Here is a 10,013-nt window from a genome sequence, read left to right as displayed (position 1 = left end):
GGCCCTAGTGGAATCTCTATTTGATAGCTTGTAAATCTCACGGAAAATTATTTGGTGGACTTCTACCTCATTCCCCATCATGATGCAGTGAATCATCACTGCTCTTGCAATTTTGACTTTAGAGCAGTTACTTGTGGGGAGTATGCAACATCTAATGAAGTCTAGCCATCCTCTAACAATAGGCTTGAGGTTGGCCCTTTTTAGCTGGCATGGCTCCCCTTTTGTATTCTCAACCCATTGAGTTCCGGGTAGGCATATGTCCTCTAGGACTTGATCCAGCTTTTGGTTGGCTACAACCCTTCTGTTGTATGACTCACGATCATCTTGTTGCAGAGGCAATTTGAAGATCTCTCTCACCCTGTCTAGGTGGAAATACATTATCTTCCCTCTGACCATGGTACGAAAGGTATGGAGGGCTGTTTGGTACGCGGAATCGTGATTACACTTTAAGTATGTAAAATTCATCGCTCTTTCTTTCCTTGGTAATGGCGCCAAAAACATGATGCCAAGACCATGGTTCACAACTCCGTGTAACTGACCAGCAAGTGCACTGGGTCGTCCAAGTAATACCTTACGTGAGTAAGGGTCGAATCCCACGGAGATTGTTGGTATGAAGCAAGCTATGGTCACCTTGCAAATCTCAGTTAGGCAGATATAAATTGATAATGGAGTTTTCGAATAATAATTAATAGAATAGGGATAGAAATACTTATGTAATTCATTGGTGAGAATTTCAGATAAGCGAATGGAGATGCTTTCGTTACTCTGAACCTCTGCTTTCCTGCTATCTTCATCCAGTCAATCTTACTCCTTTCCATGGCTGGCTTTATGCAAGGGCATCACCGTTGTCAGTGGCTACATCCCCTCCTCTCAGTGAAAAATATGCTCACATGCTCTGTCACAACACGGCTAATCATCTGTCGGTTCTCGATCATGCTGGAATAGGATTCACCCTCCTTTTGCGTCTGTCACTAACGCCCAGCAATCGCGAGTTTGAAGCTCGTCACAGTCATTCAATCATTGAATCCTACTCGTAATACCACAGACAAGGTTTAGACTTTCCGGATTCTCTTGAACGCCGCCATCATTCTAGCTTACGCCACGAAGATTCCGATTAAGAGATCTAAGAGATATTCCTTCTAGCTTATTTCATGTAGAACGGAAGTGTTTGTCAGGCACGTGCTCATAGGGGAGAATGGTGATGAGCGTCACACATAATCATCACCTTCATCACGTTCTTGGGTGCGAATGGATATCTTAGAAGTGAAATAAGATGAATTGAATAGAAGACAGTAGTACTTTGCATTAATCTTTGAGGAACAGCAGAGCTCCACACCTTAATCTATGGAGTGTAGAAACTCTACCGTTGAAAATACATAAGTGAAAGGTCCAGGCGTGGCCGAATGGCCAGCCCTCAAATGTGATCTAAGATAGCATACAAGAGAATCCGGAAGGTCTAAACCTTGTCTGTGGTATTCCGAGTAGGATTCAATGATTGAATGACTGTGACGAGCTCCGAACTCGCGATTGCAGGGCGTTAGTGACAGACGCAAAAGGATAGTAAATCCTATTCCAGCATGATCGAGAACCGACAGATGAATAGCCGTGCCGTGACAGGGTGCGTGAGCATATTATTCACTGAGAGGATAAGATGAAGCCATTGGCAAGGGTGATGCCTCCAGACGATTAGCCGTACTGTGACAGGGCATTGGATCATTTTCCCGAGAGATGACCGAAAGTAGCCATTGACAGTGGTGATGTATCACATAAAGCCAGCCATGGAAAGGAGTAAGACTAATTGGATGAAGATAGCAGGAAAGCAGAGGTTCAGAGGAACGAAAAGCATCTCCATTCGCTTATCTGAAATTCCTACCAATGATTTACATAAGTATCTCTATCCCTATTTTATTATATAATATTCGAAAACACCATTATCACTTTATATCCGCCTGACTGAGATTTACAAGGTGACCATAGCTTGCTTCATACCAACAATCTCCGTGGGATTCGACCCTTACTCACGTAAGGTATTACTTGGACGACCCAATGCACTTGCTGGTTAGTTGTATCGAAGTTGTGACATATTATGAATGTGTAATCACGATTACGCGTACCAAGTTGCTCACGTGCCAGGAATAGTTTGAGCCTGGACATCACAATTTCGTGCACCAAGTTTTTGGCGCCGTTGCAGGGGATTGTTTGAGTTTGGACAACTGACGGTTCATCTTGTTGCTCAGATTAGGTAATTTTTTTTTTATTTTCTTTTCAAAAATTTTTCAAAAATATTTCTAAAATCTCTCATCTGTTTTCAAAAAAAAAAAATAAAAATGTTTTCAAAAATTTTATTCAAGATTTTTAAGAATGAATTCTAGTGTTTCATGAAGCATGTGAAGCCTGGCTGGCTGTAAAGCCATGTCTAAATTCTTTTGGACTGAGGCTTCCAAACCATCAGAGGTAAGTTACATACTTGATAAATGATGAGCAGCAATTTGTTATCAAGAGCAATATACTCTGGTGTTACATGCTAAAGCTTGGCTGGCCATTGGCCATGTCTAGTGTTTTGGACTGGAGCTTTCATTGAAAGCTTGGCTGGCTAGTGAGCCATGTCTAATTCCTGGACTGAAGCTTTAGACTAAGAATGCAAGATTCCTGGAATTTATGTTAAAAATTTTGGAATCCTTATTTCTCTTTTTCATATAATTTTCGAAAAAAATCCAAAAAAATTAGAAAATCATAAAAATCAAAAATATTTTTCTGTTTCTTGTTTGAGTCTTGAGTCATATCATAAGTTTGGTGTCACTTGCATATGCATCTAACATTTTTCGAAAATATCATGCATTCATAGTGTTCTTCATGATCTTCAAGTTGTTCTTGGTAAGTCTCCTTGTTTGATCTTGATGATTTTTTTTGTTCTGTGTCTTTTCATGATTTTCATATGCATTCTTGAATTCTTAGTGTCTAAGCATTAAAGAATTCTAAGTTTGGTGTCTTACATGTTTTCTTTGCATTAAAATTTTTCAAAAATGTGTTCTTGATGTTCATCATGATCTTCATAATGTTCTTGGTGTTCATCTTGACATTCATAGCATTATTGCATGCATTCATTGTTTTGATCTAAAAATTTCATGCATTGCATAATTTTCATGTTTTTCATAAAAATTCAAAAAAATTAAAAAAATATCTTTCCCTTTTTCTCTCATCAAATTCGAAAATTTGAGTTGACTTTTTTTAAAAATTTTTAAAATCAAGTTGTTTCTCATGAGTCAAATCAAATTTTCAATTTGAAAATCTTATCTTTTTCAAAATCTTTTTCAAAAATCAAATCTTTTTCAAAATTCTTAGTTATTTTCGAAAATTCCAAAAATATTTTTCAAAAATATTTTTCTTATTTTTATACCAAATTTTCGAAAATAACATAATCAATTAATGCTTTGATTCAAAAATTTGAAGTTTGTTACTTGCTTGTTAAGAAAGATTCAAACTTTGAGTTCTAGAATCATATCTTGTGATTTCTTGTGAATCAAGTCATTAATTGTGATTTTAAAAATTAAATCTTTTTTCAAAAACTAATTTCTATCATATCTTTTCAAAAATATCTTCTCATCTTATCTTTTTCAAAAATATCTTTTCAAAATATCTTTCCTAACCTCCTAACTTCTTATCTTTTCAAAATTTCTTTCAACTAACTAACTAACTTTTTGTTTGTTTCTTAACTTTTTCAAAACTACCTAACTAATTCTCTCTCTCTCATTTTTCGAAAATATCTTCCCCTTTTTCAAAATTTCTTTTTAATTTATTAATTAATTTAATTTTTAAAATCTTAATTTTCGAAAATTACTAACATTTTTCAAAAACTATTTTCAAAAATCACTAACTCTTTTTCAAAAATAATTTTCGAAAATTCTCTCTCTCCCATCATATTCTATTTATTCATTCATATCCTAACATCTCATCTCACATCTCTTCCATCCTCACAGTTGTGTTTCTTCCATTATATTACATTCTTTGTCTCCCCCTCTTCTTCCACTCACACAGGGATCCCTATACTGTGGTATAAAGGATCTATATTATTATTATTATTTTTCTGTGCCTTCTTCTTTGTCATATGAGCAGGAGCAAGGATAAGAACATTCTTGTGGAAGCAGATCCAGAACCTGAAAGGACTCTGAAGAGAAAATTAAGAGAAGCTAAAATACAACAATCCAGAAATAAGCTTTCAGAAATTTTCAAACAGGCAGAGGAGATGGCAGCCGAAAATAATAATAATGTAAGGAAGATGCTTGGTGACTTTACTGCACCTAATTCCAATTTACATGGAAGAAGCATCTCCATTCCTGCCATTGGAGCAAACAACTTTGAGCTGAAACCTCAATTAGTTTCTCTGATGCAGCAGAACTGCAAGTTTCATGGACTTCCATCTGAAGATCCTTTTCAGTTCCTACTGAATTCTTGCAGATATGTGATACTGTCAAGACTAATGGAGTAGATCCTGAAGTCTACAGGCTCATGCTTTTCCCTTTTGCTGTAAGAGACAGAGCTAGATTATGGTTGGATTCTCAACCCAAAGACAGCCTGAACTCTTGGGATAAGCTGGTCACGGCTTTCTTAGCCAAGTACTTTCCTCCTCAAAAGCTGAGCAAGCTTAGAGCTGATGTTCAAACCTTTAGACAGAAAGAAGGTGAATCCCTCTATGAAGCTTGGGAAAGATACAAACAGTTGACCAAAAAGTGTCCTTCTGACATGCTTTCAGAATGGACCATCCTGGATATATTCTATGATGGTTTATCTGAGCTATCAAAGATGTCACTGGACACTTCTGCAGGTGGATCCATTCACCTAAAGAAAACGCCTGCAGAAGCTCAAGAACTCATTGACATGGTTGCTAATAACCAGTTCATGTACACTTCTGAAAGGAATCCTGTGAGCAATGGGACGCCTATGAAGAAGGGAGTTCTTGAGGTTGATACTCTGAAAGCCATATTAGCTCAGAATAAAATATTGACTCAGCAAGTCAATATGATCTCTCAGAGTCTGAATGGAATGCAAGCTGCATCCAACAGTACTCAAGAGGCATCTTCTGAAGATGAAGCCTATGATCCTGAGAACCCTGCAATAGCAGAGGTAAATTACTTAGGTGAACCTTATGGAAACACCTATAACTCAACATGGAGAAATCATCCAAATTTCTCATGGAAGGATCAAAAGCCCCAACAAGGCTTTAATAATGGTGGAAGAAACAGGTTTAGCAATAGCAAGCCTTTTCTATCATCAACTCAGCAACAGATAGAGAACTCTGAACAAAATGCTTCTAATTTAGCAAATCTAGTCTCTGATCTATCTAAGGCCACTGTAAGTTTCATGAATGAAACAAGGTCTTCCATTAGAAATCTGGAAGTACAAATGGGCCAGCTGAGTAAAAGGATCACTGAAATCCCTCCTAGTACTCTCCCAAGCAATATAGAAGAGAACCCAAAAGGAGAGTGCAAAGCCATTGACATAAGCACCATGGCCGAACCTGTGAGGAGAGGAGAGGACGTGAATCCCAAGGAGGAAGACCTCCTGGGACGTCCAGTGGTCAATAAGGAGCTTCCCTCTGAGGAACCAAAGGACTCTGGGGCTCATCTAAAGACCATAGAGATCCCATTGAACCTCCTTATGCCCTTCATGAGCTCTGATGAGTATTCCTCTTCTGAAGAGAATGAGGATGTTACTGAAGAGCAAACTGCCAAGTTTCTTGGTGCAATCATGAAGCTGAATGCCAAATTATTTGGCATTGATACTTGGGAAGTTGAACCTCCCTTGTTCATCAATGAACTGAGTGATCTGGATCAACTGACATTACCTCAGAAGAGACAGGATCCTGGAAAGTTCATAATACCCTGTACCATAGGCACTATGATCTTTAAAGCTCTGTGTGACCTTGGTTCAGGAATAAACCTCATGCCCCTCTCTGTAATAGAGAAACTGGGAATCTATGGGGTGCAAGCTGCTAAAATCTCACTAGAGATGGCAGACAGCTCAAGAAAACAGGCTTATGGACAAGTAGAGGACGTGTTAGTAAAGGTTGAAGGCCTTTACATCCCTGCTGATTTCATAGTCCTGGATATTGGAAAGGAAGAGGATGAATCCATCATCCTAGGAAGACCTTTCCTGGCCACAGCAAGAGCTGTGATTGATGTTGACAGAGGTGAAATATTCCTTCAATGGAATGAGGACTCCCTTGTGTTTAAAACTCAAGGATCTCCCTCTGCAACCATGGAGAGGAAGCAGAAAAAGCTTCTCTCCAAGCAGAGTTAACCAGAGCCCCCACAGTCAAACTCTAAGTTTGGTGTTGGGAGGCCACAACCAAACTCTAAGTTTGGTGTTGAACTCCCATATCCAAACTCTAAGTTTGGTGTTGGAGAGTCTCAACAAAGCTCTGCACATCTGTGAGGCTCCATGAGAGCCCACTGTCAAGCTATTGACATTAAAGAAGCACTTGTTGGGAGGCAACCCAATGTCTATCTAATTCTTATTTTTATTGTTTTTCATGTTTTCTTAGGTTCATGATCATGTGGAGTCACAAAATAAATATAAAAATTGAAAACGGAATCAAAAATAGCAGAAGAAAAATCACACCCTGGAGGAGCATCTGTCTGGCGTTCAGCGCCAGAACAGAGCATGGTTCTGGCGCTGAACGCCCAAAATGGGCAGCTTCTAGGCGCTGAACGCCAGAACAGGCATGGTTCTGGCGTTCAACGCCAGAAATGGCACACAAATGGGCGTTGAACGCCCAAAATGGCCACCAACCTGGCGCTGAACGCCCAGAGTTGGGTACAAAGGCATTTTTACATGCCTAATGGGTGCAGGGATGTAAATCCTTGAACACCTCAGGATCTGTGGACCCCACAGGATCCACTCAGGATCTGTGGACCCCACAGGATCCCCACCTACCTCCACTTACTTTTTCTCACCACTCTTTTTCACACAACCCCATAAACTCTCTTCCCCATCACCTCTTCACCACTCACATCCATCCACTCTTCCCTATAAACCTACCTCTTAAACTCCACCTACCTTCAAAATTCAAAACCAATTTCCCACCCAAACCCACCCATATGGCCGAACCTTAACCCCCCCTCCCTTCCCTATATAAAGACCTCCATTCTTTATCAAATTCACACAACACACCCCTCTACACTCCTCTTGGCCGAAACCACATCTCCCTCTCCCTCTCCATATTTCTTCTTCTTCTTCTTCTATTCTTTTGTTTATTGCTCGAGGGCGAGCAATATTCTAAGTTTGGTGTGGTAAAAGCATAGCTTTTTGTTTTTCCATTACCATTGATGGCACCCAAGACCGGAGAATCCTCTAGAAGAGGGAAAGGGAAGATAAAAGCTTCCACATCCGAGTCATGGGAGATGGAAAGGTTCATCTCCAAAGCCCATCAAGACCACTTCTATGATGTTGTGGCCAAGAAGAAGGTGATCCCTGAGGTCCCTTTCAAACTCAAAAGAAATGAGTATCCGGAGATCCGACATGAAATTCAAAGAAGAGGTTGGGAAGTTCTAACAAATCCCATCCAACAAGTCGGCATCCTAATGGTTCAAGAGTTCTATGCTAATGCATGGATCACCAAGAACCATGATCAAAGTAAGAACCCGGATCCAAAGAACTATGTTACAATGGTTCGGGGGAAATACTTAGATTTTAGTCCGGAAAATGTGAGGTTGGCGTTTAACTTGCCCATGATGCAAGGAGATGAACGCCCCTACACTAGAAGGGTCAACTTTGATCAAAGGTTGGACCAAGTCCTTATGGACATATGTGTGGAAGGAGCTCAATGGAAGATTGACTCCAAAGGCAAGCCGGTTCAACTAAGAAGATTGGACCTCAAGCCTGTAGCTAGAGGATGGTTAGAGTTCATTCAATGCTCAATCATTCCCACTAGCAACCGGTTTGAAGTTACTATAGACCGGGCCATCATGATCCATAGCATCATGATTGGAGAAGAGGTGGAAGTTCATGAGATTATACCTCAAGAACTCTACAAGGTGGCTGACAAGTCTTCCACTATGGCAAGATTAGCCTTTCCTCACCTCATTTGCCACCTATGCAATTCAACTGGGATTGACATAGAGGGAGATATCCTCATCAAAGAGGACAATCCCATCACTAAGAAAAAGATGGAGCAAGCAAGAGAGCCCAGTCATGGAGCTCAAGAGGCGCAAGAAGCTCATTTCCATGAGATCCCTGAGATGCCTCAAATGCACTTTCCTCCACAAAATTGTTGGGAGCAAATCAACACCTCCCTAGGAGAATTGAGTTCCAATATGGGACAACTAAGGGTGGAACATCAAGAGCACTCCATCATGCTTCATGAAATAAGAGAAGATCAAAAAGCAATGAGGGAGGAGCAACAAAGACAAGGAAGAGACATAGAAGAGCTCAAGGACATCATTGGTTCCTCAAGAAGGAAACGCCACCATCACTAAGGTGGATTTATTCCTTGTTCTTCTTTCTTCTGTTTTTCGTTTTCTATGTTATGTGCTTATCTATGTTTGTGTCTTCATTACATGATCATTAGTAGTTAGTAACTTTGTCTTAAAGTTATGAATGTCCTATGAATCCATCACCTCTCTTAAGTGAAAAATGTTTTAATTCAAAAGAACAAGAAGTACATGAGTTTCGAATTTATCCTTGAACTTAGTTTAATTATATTGATGTGGTGACAATGCTTCTTGTTTTCTGAATGTATGCTTGAACAGTGCATATGTCTTTTGAAGTTGTTGTTTAAGAATGTTAAATATGTTGGCTCTTGAAAGAATGATGACTAGGAGACATGTTATTTGATAATCTGAAAAATCATAAAATGATTCTTGAAGCAAGAAAAAGCAGCAAAGAACAAAGCTTGCAGAAAAAAAAAAGAAAAAAAAATAGGCGAAAAAAAAAATAGAAAGAAAAAGCAAGCAGAAAAAGCCAATAACCCTTAAAACTAAAAGGCAAGGGCAATAAAAAGTATCCCAAGGCTTTGAGCATCAGTGGATAGGAGGGCCTAAAGGAATAAAATCCTGGTCTAAGCGGCTAAACCAAGCTGTCCCTAACCATGTGCTTGTGGCGTGTAGGTGTCAAGTGAAAACTTGAGACTGAGCGGTTAAAGTCAAGGTCCAAAGCAAAAAAAGAGTGTGCTTAAGAACCCTGGACACCTCTAATTGGGGACTTTAGCAAAGCTGAGTCACAATCTGAAAAGGTTCACCCAATTATGTGTCTGTGGCATTTATGTATCCGGTGGTAATACTGGAAAACAAAGTGCTTAGGGCCACGACCAAGACTCATAAAGAAGCTGTGTTCAAGAATCATCATACTGAACTAGGAGAGTCAATAACACTATTCGAAATCTGAAGTTCCTATAGATGCCAATCATTCTAAACTTCAATGGATAAAGTGAGATGCCAAAACTATTCAAGAGGCAAAAAGCTATAAGTCCCGCTCATATGATTGAAGCTCTGTTTCATTGATAGTTTGGAATTTATAGTATATTCTCTTCTTTTTCTCCTATTTGATTTTCAGTTGCTTGGGGACAAGCAACAATTTAAGTTTGGTGTTGTGATGAGCGGATAATTTATACGCTTTTTGGCATTGTTTTTAGTATGTTTTTAGTAGGATCTAGATACTTTTAGGGATGTTTTCATTAGTTTTTATGTTAAATTCAGATTTCTGGACTTTACTATGAGATTGTGTATTTTTCTGTGATTTCAGGTAATTTCTGGCTGAAATTGAGGGACTTGAGCAGAAATCAGATTCAGAGGTTGAAGAAGGACTGCTGATGCTGTTGGATTCTGACCTCCCTGCACTCAAAGTGGATTTTCTAGAGCTACAGAACTCGAAATGGCGCTCTTCTAATTGCGTTGGAAAGTAGACATCCAGGGCTTTCCAGAAATGTATAATAGTCCATACTTTAACCAAGAATAGACGACGTAAACTGGCGTTCAACGCCAGCTTTCTACCCAAATCTGGCGTCCAGCGCCAGAAAA

At 39.4% G+C, this 10,013-nt stretch overlaps 1 non-coding gene across 1 annotated transcript; it reads right to left on the bottom strand.

Moving 5' to 3' along the window:
- Window positions 1–4,638: 4,638 nt before the first annotated feature.
- LOC148570896 (small nucleolar RNA R71) lies at window positions 4,639–4,746 on the bottom strand. The gene has a single exon (XR_015907848.1). It is a non-coding gene; the product is annotated as a small nucleolar RNA R71 (small nucleolar RNA).
- Between the last annotated feature and the right edge of the window lie 5,267 nt (window positions 4,747–10,013).

The sequence above is a fragment of the Arachis ipaensis genome, chromosome B3 (assembly GCF_059453495.1).
Source record: "Arachis ipaensis isolate K30076 ecotype BB chromosome B3, ASM5945349v1, whole genome shotgun sequence".
NCBI lineage: Eukaryota > Viridiplantae > Streptophyta > Magnoliopsida > Fabales > Fabaceae > Arachis > Arachis ipaensis.
This window is presented reverse-complemented; position numbering and strand designations above follow the sequence as displayed.